General features: G+C 47.6%; 1 protein-coding gene across 3 annotated transcripts in view; it reads left to right on the top strand.

Annotated features, from left to right (window-relative positions):
- Nucleotides 1-12,843, top strand: part of RAB27A (RAB27A, member RAS oncogene family) — a 175,610-nt gene that overhangs the window by 118,839 nt on the left and 43,928 nt on the right. The window lies entirely within an intron of this gene.

Below are 12,843 nucleotides of genomic sequence, written 5' to 3'. Positions count from 1 at the left end.
CAAATCGGCCTAAGGGCAGTTTTTCCTTGGTTTGCTTTAAAACTTCCAGTAAAACACCTGTACGTTAATGGAGTGTTTTTGCTGCGCTTTTGCAGCGTTTGTGGTGCAATTTTTTTTTTTTTTAAAGGACAGATGACTAAAAAAACTGCGCCAAAAACTCTCTAGGGGCTCTTTTGATGCGGTTCCCATTTATTTCAATGGGAAGGAGCATTTTTAGTGTTTGTGTTTGTTTTTTTTGTTTGTTTTTAAGCCCCCCAAAGCTGCTGCAAGCAGGATTTTTTCACTGCAACGGAAGCGCAAAAAAATAATTGATTTTAAAGGGAGGCCTCTCTATTGTCATCTTTTCAGGCGCTTTTTGTTAACGCAAAAGCGCTTGAAAAACTCCTCAGTGTGAACGGGCCCTAAGTGTATATGCAATTTTTTTAGGAGGGAGTCTAGGAACAGCAATCTGACACCCAGGAATCCCCTCCCCCCCCTTTTTTTCATACTCCATTAGCTCATAAAAAGCATTAGCCATCCACAAGATGTATGTCAATTCTTTATCTCATGCCTTCTTTCTCAAACCCTCACATTTTCAGACTTTTTAAGGATTTTCTTTATCCTATTAACACCTCTTTTGTCTTTATACATTTTCCTAGTGTTCCTCTTCCATCATCTTAGTCTATTAACGTGAACTTAGCCCCCCAAGCCACCGCTTTTTACTTGCCTTTAATTGCTACCTGAGCCAGGGGAGTTGGCCATGTGTAAGCTCCAAACTGGTCTGGTCAGAGCTTACACAGGGCCTGGAAATGGGATCCAGTCAGGATTATCCAACATGGCTGATTGCCGCTTCTGCAAAAACAGCCACAGATGTCTGTGGTTACTCATTTGCCTGGATCATCATGTCATATGAGAGTGTTGGAATCGTAATAATATGGAACTACTTGCCTGTCCTATGTATATAGGACAATATGGAGTAACTTAAAGGGGTTGTAAACCTACGTGTTTTTTCACCTTAAAGCTGAAGTCCAGCCTGGGCTTTTTTGGCTGGGCTTCTCCTCTGGGTCACATGAGTGCAATTCGTTTTGCACTCCTGTGACCCGTTTTCAGCGGAGAGCGGTCTGAAGTCTGCTCTCCGCTGACATCAGTCGGGGCAGCGCGTCATAACGACTTCCCAAGTTGTGATCCGCCAGCTGCCCTGATTGATGGAAGTATCAGTGAGCCGCTGAGACAGCCTCTCCCCGCCCCTCCACGGTTCAGCGCTACAATGAGCGTGGAGAAGTATAGAGGAAAGAGGCTGACTGACAGTCGGCCTCTTTCCTCTCGGTTATCTGTGAGAACTGAGCCAGGGGAGATGTTCGGTGGCTCGGTTCTCAGTGCACAGACAGCGGGGGACAGATGGAGCATCGGTCTGATGTTCCATCCACGAGGTAAGTATAAATATAGGAAAAACTCAATTCCCATACTTCTCCTTTTAATGCATCCTATGCATTAAGGTGAAAAAACACCTTGTTTTTTACTTACCTGAGCCCCCAATTTCCTTGGGCGTGATCCCGCATCGCTCTCTCCACGGGCTCTCTGCTCTTCATTGGATGGATAGCAGAGCAGCCATGTTTGTTTAAAAAAGAAAAACAATAACTGAACCACAGATACCACATGCAGTTACTCCTTTGTTTTCACAATTCCTTCCTGCTGGGTACATTCTTGAGAAGTTACTTTGAAAAAGCCCAAATTTACTAGGTAAAAAATTGTGACACAGGATAACCGGTTTCTTGTGTTTAACATACAGCTTTAGGTGATATGGTTACGGAATTTGGCATTCATTACTGTATCCTGTAGCTTCCAATACACAAGTCTTTCATCGCATTGAGAGTAATAAACTGATAAAACCGATAAGATAATATCATAAGATGAGGGTAATCCTAAAGAGGGAGTAAACTTCTTGCAAACTTTTACCTATAGGTAAGACTATATATATTAGACTTACCTATAGGCATTAACAGTGGGCTAGATTCAGGTAGCTGCGCCCATTCGTACGGCGGCGCAGCGTATCGTATTTACGCTGCGCCGCCGTAAGTTTGAGAGGCAAGTGCTGTATTCACAAAGCACTTGCCTCCTAACTTACGGCGGCGTGGCGTAAATGGGGCCGGCGTAAGCCCGTGTAATTCAAATGTGGAAGGGGGGGCGTGTTTTATGCTAATGTGTGATGACCTGACGTGATTGACGTGTTTTCCGAACGTCGCATGCGCCGTCCGTGTACATATCCCAGTGTGCATTGCTCCCAAGTACGCCGCAACAACGTATTGGTTTTGACGTGAATGTAAATTACGTCCAGCGACTTACGCAAACGTCATAAAAAATTTGAAGCAGGAACGACGTCCATACTTAACATTGGCTGCGCCTCCTAATAGCAGGAACAACCTTACGCCGAAAAAGCCTGACGTAAATAAATTGCGCCGGCCGTACGTACGTTTGTGAATCGGTGTATCTAGGTAATTTGCATATTCTCCGCCGAAAACAACGGAAGCGTCCCTAGCGGCCAACGTAATATTGCACACAATTATATGCCGCCGCATTCAAGTTACGACGGCGGAGGAAGCCTATTTTTCTCACCTCGTCTTTCAGGACAGCACCTGGAGAGAGCGCAGCTCCACTGACTTCCCAGGAAACACTGCAGTCAATGCTATAACTTCCGCCCCCTTCCACCATGGCCTCAGTTGTAGTGTTTCCTCCGGCCATGGTGGAAGCGCTGCAGGGAACCAAGGGTGTGCTGTACTCTCCCCAGGCGGGGAAGGTGGTTTTGGAAGCATACCGGTGTTTTGTGTGTTAGGAGGTGATCCTCCAGGAGGCGGACTCGACTTCTCCCCTGACGCGCGGGTGAAGGTCGGGGTACTTCTCCTCTTCGGTCCGGCGAGGACAGAGGCTGCTGGGGGTCCCGCTCCCTGAGCTCGGGCATCGTAGCTTGCGGGGGGGGGCGGTCAGGTGCCGTTCTTCCGGCATACGATGTCCCGGAGCGGAGGCCGTAGTGACGTCCTTTCCGGGTGGAGGCGGGACTTCCGGCGGCGCGTGGCGGCTTCCGGTTCCGGCCGCTGGAACGCAGGAGGAGGAGTGGCCTCGGCGGTGCTATTTCCGGGTCTCGCAGCGGCGAGAAAGAGCCGGGAGTTTTAAAAAGCTGTCGCACGCCCGCAGCGTTCTGGGACCATGGAGCCAGAAGACGCAGCGGAGGTGGCGGGAGCAGGAGCCACAAGCACCAGCCCGGCCCAGGTAGGAGACCCAGCGGTGGTCAATGTACCAGGGTATTGTTATGTCCCTCTTTCTGCCCCTTCGGGGGAGGGGAGCCTGCCTCACTCACCCTAGTCACGTCTGTGGGTGTGTGTAGTTTTTTCTGGTACAGCGGTGATGGGTTCTGGTTTTATTTGTTCACTAGCTGTGTGCACTTGGGTGATTTGCTGGTCTGGCGTACAAGGGTTAAACATAGCGTTGTTGTCCTTTGTGTCGTTTCAGAAAGTTAAAGAAAAACTTAAAGTGGTAGAACCTCCTCCTTCCAAGAAGCGGTGTGCTACTTGTAAAGCTTCCCTTAAAGGGAACTGGACCAAACCTTTATGCAAAACTTGTATTGCGGAGATTGTCAGGGGGGAGGCCTCTACTAGTTCGGCCTCTGAGCAGCCCACCGTCAAGGGTACGGGGGAGTTGCTCTCTTCGTTTAGGGAGGAGTTGCACCAGACTTTCCAGTCTTTTCGCTCCTTTCTGGACAAGGGTCCGACTAAGGGATCCAAGGTCAGGGCCAGTACCCCCTCCACATCTAGAAGGTTAGATAGTGAGTCCGAGGAGGAGGAGCCTGAAAATGTTGTTTCAGGATCAGAGGCGGAGGAAGAAGAAGAAAGGGATACTTCTTCCTCGCGCTATAAACTGTCCTTAGAGGAGGTTGATGACCTATTAAGGACTATTCATTCTACCCTAAACATTAAGGAAGATGCGACTCAGCTGTCCTTGCATGACAGGATGTACCAGGGCTTGGATGAGGTAAAACATCGTACCTTCCTGGTACATAAAGTATTGTCCGAAACAATTAAGAGAGAATGGAAGGACCCGGAAAAGGCACCCTTCTTTTCTAAATCTCTGAAAAGGAGATTTCCTTTCGATGAAGATCCAATGCAGGTATGGAATAAAAAACCTAAGCTGGATGCAGCATTCTCGAAAGTTTCTCGCAATACTGACCTAGCTTTTGAGGATACAGGTACCCTTAAAGACTCCCTGGATAAAAGAGCAGATACCCTGCTCAAAAAAGCCTGGGATGCCACCTTGATTAATCTCAAGCCAGCTATGGCATCCACTGTGGTGGCTAGAAACCTTGAACATTGGCTGGATCAGCTTAAAGTTCACATCGAGGCTGGTACCTCTCGTAGAGAGCTTTTGGAGTCCTTTCTGGTACTTATGAAGGCGGTAGGCTATATAGCGGATGCATCTGCTGAATCCGTGAAGCTCTCCGCCAGATCCTCGGCGTTGATAAATTCAACCAGAAGGGCCTTATGGGTTAAGACCTGGCAGGGGGACACAGCCTCTAAGGTGAAACTGTGTGGGTTACCATTTGAAGGAGACTTGGTGTTTGGCACAGGGCTAGACGCCGTTCTGGATAGGACGGCGGATAGAAAGAAGGCTCTTCCTTTAAAAAAAGGTAGATTCGGGGCCCAAGAAAAATTTTCGTCCTTTTTTCCAAGCCAAGGGTCCTAAGCATGCCCAAAGAGGCCAGGGTGGTAGACCCTGGCGGTCCCAGAGGGGCCGCGGGAAGCCTGGGGTGTTATTTCGCTCCCCCAGCCAGCCTGCTAAGCCCCAGTGACGGTCTCCCAGCTGTGGGAGGTCGGCTCCAAGCCTTCCTTCCACAGTGGGCAGAGGCGACGTCCAGTCCGTATGTCCTCAAACTGATTGCAGAGGGCTACGCACTGGAGTTCTCGGGAAGACCACCGTCGCGGTTTTATGTGACCCAATTGCCCAGGGAGCAAGAGAAATCTCGGGCAATGCTGTCATTAGTGGAAGATTTTCTCCAACAGAGGGTGATTACGCCAGTGCCCCAGAGAGAACAGGGGGAGGGCTGTTATTCCCATATATTTCTAGTAAGAAAGCCGTTGGGCAAATTCAGGTTAATTTTAAACCTAAAAGTCCTGAATCTAGCTGTCCGGTACAAGAGATTCCGCATGGATTCTATATACTCGGTGAGAAAGCTTCTTCCTCTGGGGTGCTTTCTAGCATCGATAGATTTAAGGGATGCATATTTGCACGTCCCGATCAGGACTTCCTCCCAGCGCTATCTGCGCCTAGCCATCAGAACAGAGAGCGGAGTGAGACATTTCCAATTCAGAGCCCTCCCATTCGGCCTTTCCTCCTCTCCCAGAGTCTTTTCAAAGGTGGTGGCAGAGGCCTTGGCACCCCTAAGGCTCAGGGGGATTTCTATAATTCCATACTTGGACGACCTCCTGGTGTTCGCCAAGTCGGAGGAGCAGCTTCTCCAGGACCTGAGGAGGACCCAGGCTCATTTGGAAGGGCTCGGATGGATTCTGAACAAAGAGAAGTCAAATCTAGTGCCCTCCCAGAGGATAGTCTTTCTAGGATACACTATAGACTCTGTTCAGGGGAAGATTTTTCTACCAGAAGAAAAGATAGAGAAAGTTCAGGCTGCGGTGAAGGCAATTCAGTCGAATGTGCCGATTTCTGTTCGCTCAGCCATGTCCACAATGGGCTTACTCACGGCCGCCATTCCGGCGGTGCAGTGGGCTCGTCTCCATTCAAGGGACCTACAACAGGCGATCCTTCAGAATTGGACCCATGGGGAATCCCTAGAGAAAAGATTCAGAGTTCCGTCTTCAGTGAAAAGGAAACTTTGGTGGTGGAGAGGCCAGGCAAATCTGCGCCTAGGCCTGTCTTGGTCCTTCCCCACTACAAGGGTCCTAACTACGGACGCAAGTTCGTGGGGATGGGGTGCTCACCTGAACGGGCAGATGGCACAGGGATCCTGGTCAAGGGAGGAGTCCAGAAGGTCCTCCAATTGGAGGGAACTCAGGGCCATTTGGTTAGTGCTAAGGGCCTTCCAGGAGCTGATTCTGGACCAACACGTCCAGATTCTGTCAGACAACGCCACAGCGGTGGCGTATGTTTCCAGACAGGGGGGCATGAGAAGCAAGGTACTCCTCAATCTGGCCTTACAGACTCTGTCCTGGGCAGAGGTGAACTTGGCATCCCTATCGGCAGTACACCTAAAAGGCAGCCTAAACCTTCTGGCAGACTTTTTAAGTCGGACGAGGGTTCTGGAATCGGAATGGTGTTTATGCCGGAGGTCTTCCAAGAGCTAGTAAACAGGTGGGGAACCCCTCAAATAGACCTGTTCGCGTCCCAGTCCAATGCCAAGGTTCCGGCTTATTTTTCTCTCAACAGAATGGACCAGGCAGAGGGTCTAGATGCGTTAGTCCAACGCTGGCCCTTCCGCCTGTGCTATGCCTTCCCCCCAGTTCAGATCATTCCTTTAGTGTTACGGAAGCTTCAGGAGGAGAAGACTACTCTGATCCTGATAGCCCCGTACTGGCCCAAGAGGCCTTGGTTTTCGAGTCTGTTGGAACTGGCAGTAGAAGATCCCTGGGTTCTGCCAGTCAGAAAAGATTTACTGTTTCAGGGCCCTCTACTTCATCCAGACGTGAGTCGGTTAAGACTCACGGCCTGGTTACTGAAGAGCTAATTCTTAGCAGTAAGGGTTTGTCCAAACGTTTGGTAGATACGCTACTTAGTAGCAGGAAAAAGGTCACGAGGGCCATCTACTTCAAGACTTGGAGAGTTTTCAATTCTTGGTGTGAAGGTAAAAATTATTCTCCTTTGAATACATTTTCCGTCTTGGAGTTTTTACAAGACGGTATGGATAAGGGTCTGGCAGCCAGCACCTTGAAGGCGCAGGTGGCGGCTTTGTCAGTGTTTCTAGAGAGACGTTTATCTCTAGAGCCCTACGTTATCAGATTTTTTAAGGCCTTAGCCAGGGCTAGGCCTTCCCTGTTTAAATTTTTCCCCAAATGGGATTTATCAGTGGTCCTGGGGGGTTTGACTAGAAAACCCTTCGAACCACTGGTAGACGCTTCTATAAAATTTCTGACTTTGAAATTGGTGCTTTTGGTAGCGGTCACCTCAGCGAGGAGGGTTAGCGAGCTTCAGGCGCTTTCCATTTTGGAGCCTTTTTTGTCAATCTTCCCTGATAGGGTAGTATTAAGAACTGATCCGAGTTTTCTTCCGAAGGTAGTGTCAGTATTTCATAGGACGCAGGAAATAGTGTTACCTACCTTTTGTCCAACTCCTTCTTGTCCGAAGGAGAGAGAATTCCATTCCTTAGATGTCAGGAGATGCATTAGACGCTATCTAGAGGTCTCTAGTGAGTTCAGAAAGGCGAATTCGCTTTTCGTTCTGTTTTCAGGATCCCGCAAGGGGCATGGGGCTTCCAAGAGTACTCTGGCTAGATGGTTACGTATGGCTATCCATGAGGCATACAAAGCTAAAGGTTTGGATCCTCCTCCGGGAGTAATGGCCCATTCTACTAGGGCGGTGGCAACTTCCTGGGCAGAACGGGCTGGAGCTTCGCCAGAACACATCTGTAGAGCAGCAACGTGGACAAGCTTTTCCACCTTCGCTCGTCATTATAGGATGGATTTGCTCTCTGTGTCAGAGCAGTCTTTTGGCAGGAAGGTCCTGCAAGCGGTGGTCCCACCCTAGAGTAAGTACTCGGTTATCATCTCCAGGTGCTGTCCTGAAAGACGAGGTGAGAAAACCTTAGTTAGACTTACCGGTAACGGTATTTCTATGAGTCTTTCAGGACAGCACCGATAACCCGCCCTTTTGTTATTAAAGATAATATATATATATGCTAATGTGTGTAGTTTCTATGTTCTGCTTATCTAATTTCAGCGTGGCCGGAGGTACTCGTGAACAACTGAGGCCATGGTGGAAGGGGGCGGAAGTTATAGCATTGACTGCAGTGTTTCCTGGGAAGTGGGTGGAGCTGCGCTCTCTCCAGGTGCTGTCCTGAAAGACTCATAGAAATACCGTTACCGGTAAGTCTAACTAAGGTTTTTGAGCATATCTGCCTTTAAGAATCAGCATAACGATACGCCGGTGCAGATTTGAAATTACGGGGGCGTATCTGGAGATACGCCGCCGTAATAGCTACCTGAATCTAGCCCAATGTCTCCTAAACCTGTACAGTTTAGAAGATCTTTCCAGTGCATGCAGCCAGTGACATCACTTCAGCTTTGTTTTTAAGGTAAGTTTTTCTTAATGCGTTAGTTAAAAAAAAAAATCTGAGGTTTACAACCCGCTTTAAGGCCTCATACACACCTGAGCGCAAAAATGCTGCTAAACTCTCATCCATGTTATCCTATGTCTCCATGCACATGTAGGGGTTTACAGGGGGTATAGAGGCTGAAAAAAAACACATCTCTTGTGCATTTAGAAGAGGAGCTTTTGAGCGTAAACACCCAACGTGCCTGAACGCGTGGAAACTAGTCGCTTTTAGCGCTCTTTCATTTCTACGGCCAGAATATATTAATATTTTGGCCAGTGAAATTAATACATGCTTAAGCACTTGTCAGCTCCTAAACGGTTGCTTTTCTCCTGCCGAGAGAAAAGCATTTAGAAGAGCCTCAGTGTGTATGGGGCACAATGCTGTCTATGGATTGTTTGTAATTTCTGTGCCTTAGTAAATATGACCGGTGATTTGTTGTCCAACCGATGTAAAGCTGCACACAGATGGACCTAAATGTGATTGGTTCAGAAGGGATTGGTCACATTTCAATCCATCTATGGCTGTTCCCGCTTGAAAGGAGTCAATCTAAAGCCCCATACACACTATTAGATTTACTGGAGATTTTTGTCTTTAGATTTAACAAAACCATATATTATTGAGGGAATTTCACACTGAGGCGGTGGGGGCGTCGGCAGTCAAGCGTTGCTAGTTTTACCATCAATTGGGGGCGCTTTTCATCTGCTAGCGGGACGCTTTTAACCCCCGCTAGCGCCCAAAGAAGGGGTTAATGGCGCCCGCAAAATGCCACTGCCGAAGCACTTTGCAGGTGCTCACTCAGTTCAATGGGCAGCTGTGTTTTAGGAGCCGTGTATTTACCGCTCCTAAACCACCCCAAAGGTGCTGCTTGCAGGACTTTTTATTTTTTATTTTTATGTCCCACAAGCACAGTGCTCCAGTGTGAAAGCACTCAGGCTGGATAGAAGGAGTGATAGAAGAGGAGCTATTTTTAGCGCTAAAACGATAAAGTGTGAAAGTAGCCTTATGCCGCGTACACACGACCGTTTTTAATGTCATGAAAAAACGAAGTTTTTCTCGACGTGACTTTTGTCAAGCCTGCTTTGCATACACACGATCGTGAAAAAAAAAATGCTCAAGCAAAGCGCGGTGACGTACAACACGTACAACGGCTTTTGCTGATTTTGTGTTGGTAAAAGACGATTCACGCTTTTCAGTCTTCGTGCTTTTCAGTCTGTTACAGTGTGACGAATGTACTATCTCCATTACAAACGCTAGTTTTACCAGAACAAGAGCTCCCGTCGCATAACTTCTGAGAATGCGCGTTTTTTTTTCCCGTCGTTTTTTTTCACGACCGTTTTTCACGACGTGAAAAATTAGAGCACGTTCTAGATTTTTAATGGCCATTTTTCTCGTCGAGAAAAATGGTCTGGAGCCTACACACGATTGTTTTTAATGACCAATTAGAAAAATGGCATTTTTCACGTCATGAAAATCGGTTGTGTGTACGCGGAATGAGAGTTTCAATATGTATGCAATCGGGCAGGCCCTTGCACTACATGGTTTTGGTTAATCTGAAGACAAAAATCTGCTGAAAATCTAATAGTGTTTATGGGGCTTTAAGATCGCGTTCTGTTGAACAGGATTCTTTGAGAATTTTATTCGATCAGTGGCTGCAGCCGCTGATCAGTGCATTCTGACGAGAGGATTCCCACTGTCTGAGGCACAGCGTGGAGGATTCTTCCATCCACCTCACATCTGGCTGATCGAAAAGAAAAAACAGATGTCTATGGCCAGCCAAAGGCCCCCTTTTACACGGGCTATCTGATCAGGTCCGTCTGTCAGCTTTTCAGGCAAACCTGATCGGAACCTCTATTCACCTCCTATGGAGCAGCGGATGTCAGCGGTGACATGTCCGCTGACATCCGCCGCTATCCTATCCAATCCAGTGCTCTCCACCAAAACCAGATGGATGGAGGTTCTATTTTCCATCCGTCTGGTGGATCAGATAAAAATAGACAAGCGGTCCGTTTTCATCCGATCTCCCCATAAAGGAGAGTGGAACTCTGTCCATCTCCGCTCTGTCGCTGCATATGGAGCAGACCTGTAATCTGCCGGCTCAGCAGGGATCAGCGGAGCGATCCCCTGCTGAGGAAGCGGATTGCGCAGAACAGAGGTGCCTGTGTGAACGGGGCCTAAAAGTGATTATTAAAGGCAATTAAAAATAAAATGACAAGCATGTCATATCTGCCGCCTCTGTCCAGTTGGTTTTGCACAGAGCAGCCCCGATCCTCTTCTTCTTGGGTCCCATGTTGGCACTCCTGGCCCCTCCCTTCTGCCTCCTACCCCCAGAGAAAGCCGCTTGCTATGGGGATCACCCAAGCAGGCTCGCTCCAGAGACGCTGCTCTGCGTGTTCGTTCACACAGTCGTGGCTCTGTCCCACCCCCTCCCTCTCTCCCAATTGGCTCCCTGGCTGTGATTGACAGCCTGTTGCCTCCCCGGAGAGCTGAGACTCTCATGCACATTGCTGGATCCTTTGGGGGGAGCTGCTGCTGCACAAAGGTTTTTTACCTTCATGCATAGAACGCATAAGGGTAAAAAACCTTCAGCCTTTAGAACCACTTTAAGTAGGTATACACTATGAGAAAATCGAAAAAATAAAAATTCCATACGAGGAACGAGCGTTTGATTTTCGTATAGCTTTCGACATCCAATTCAGACTTTATCCCATAGAAAATTTTCATTTGCAATCTCCAAAATGTTTCTGGTAAGTGAACAGAACTAATGATTTTCATGTACCGTTTTTGTATGAGAAAATTGGATACGAAAGACTGCGCATGATAAGAATCGATAAAGAAAGAATCCTTTGTCGTATGAGATTTTTTTACAATTCGTTCCATCCTTGGTTTTGACCTGCTGTGAAACATTGAGAAACAATGAACAACGTTTGCCCGGTTTTTCTTATGCCTTGTACACACGACCGGTTTTCACGACGAGAAAACTGCCATTTTTTATATTGGTTGTGAAAACTGGTCGTGTGTATGCTCCCTAGCAGTTTTCTCGACGAAAAAACATCCCGCAAAAAAATTGAAACCAGCTCTCCTTTTTTTTTTTCTCGTCGTGTTTTTCCCGTCAGTCTTTTTCTCGTCGCGAAAAAACGGTCGTGTGTATGCTTTTCCGAGGGGGAAAAAACGTGCATGCTCTGAATCAAGTATGACACGGGAGCGCTCGTTCTGGTAAAACTAGCGTTCAGAATGGAGATGGCACATTTGTCACGATGTAACAGACGGAAAAGCACGAAGACTGAAAAGCGCAAATTGTCTCTCGCCAAACTTTTACTAAGGCTTCTTTCACACTATGGATTGTATGTCCGTTTTATAATATCCGTATTACACCTATTAACGGACGTTTTATTAACGGATTTAATAACGGATACATACGGATAAATATTTTACCATTCTTCCTTTATTGAAAACGGATAATGTTTATCCGTATATATCCGTATACATCCGTTATATCATTCCTTTCTAACGTCCGTTAATAAAAACCATTTCACCCTTTCTTGAAGTCCAGCTCCAGAAGTCTTTACTGAGCATGCTCAGTAAAATTAACGTCCGTTAACATAACGGACATTTACGGAGACATTTACTAACGTCCGTGCGCCATAGACTTCAATGTTAAAATATAACGGACGTTAATATATCCGTTACTTGCAACGGACAAAAAATGGACAAAAAATAGTGCAAGACCCGTCACATATTCCGTTATAACTAACGTCCGTACGTTATAACGGACTATTACGGATCTTTACAGAACATAAAAAAATCCCATAGACTTTAATGATATTTTATAAAGGACGTATAACTTCCGTTTTAACATTATCTGACGGATTTTAATACGGATTATTAAAAACGGATTTATTTTGTAGTGTGAAAAGGGCCTAACACGAGGATCAGCAAAAGCAGCCCAAAGGGTGGAGCCATTTGAAAGGAACTTCCCCTTTAAAGTCCCGTCGTACGTCACCGTGCTTTGGTCGGATGTTTTTTTTTTTGCATGAACGTGTGTATGCAAGTCAGGCTGGAGAGGAATCGCGTTGGAAAAAACAACGTTTTTTTGACCGTCCGGAAACCCGATGGTGTGTACGCAGCATTATAGTGTGTACTAGTGGAGCCTAAAGCTCAACTTTAAAAAAACTGAGTTTCTGAACCTAAAGCAAGATATTGGGCGTTTTCAGGGCCGGCGCAACCACCAGGCGGACCAAGCGGCCGCTTGGGGCGGGCAGGTCCACAGCCTGGGATGGGGCGGAAAGATGATTTTTTTTTTTATTGTCCGGACTCCCGCAGACTCGCAAGCGGCGGGCGCGCTGCACACAGCCGCAGAGTCCGGTCCGCGGCGGCGGCGATCTATAGTGGTGGTAGGCACGGCTCAGGCTGCCTGCGTCCAATAGCAGGCTCCACCGCTGCGGCGCCGTCCTCCTAGCCTTTCCCCTAAAGAAGGCGACGGCAGCCCCAGAGCATGGCGGGAGTTGTAGTTCTCCAACAGAGCACAGGCACACAGACTTCACTTGGCCCTCTGGTGC

This window comes from Rana temporaria, chromosome 3, assembly GCF_905171775.1.
Source record: "Rana temporaria chromosome 3, aRanTem1.1, whole genome shotgun sequence".
Lineage (NCBI taxonomy): Eukaryota > Metazoa > Chordata > Amphibia > Anura > Ranidae > Rana > Rana temporaria.
Note: the sequence above shows the minus strand (reverse complement) of the source record. Positions and strands in the feature narration are given on the sequence as shown.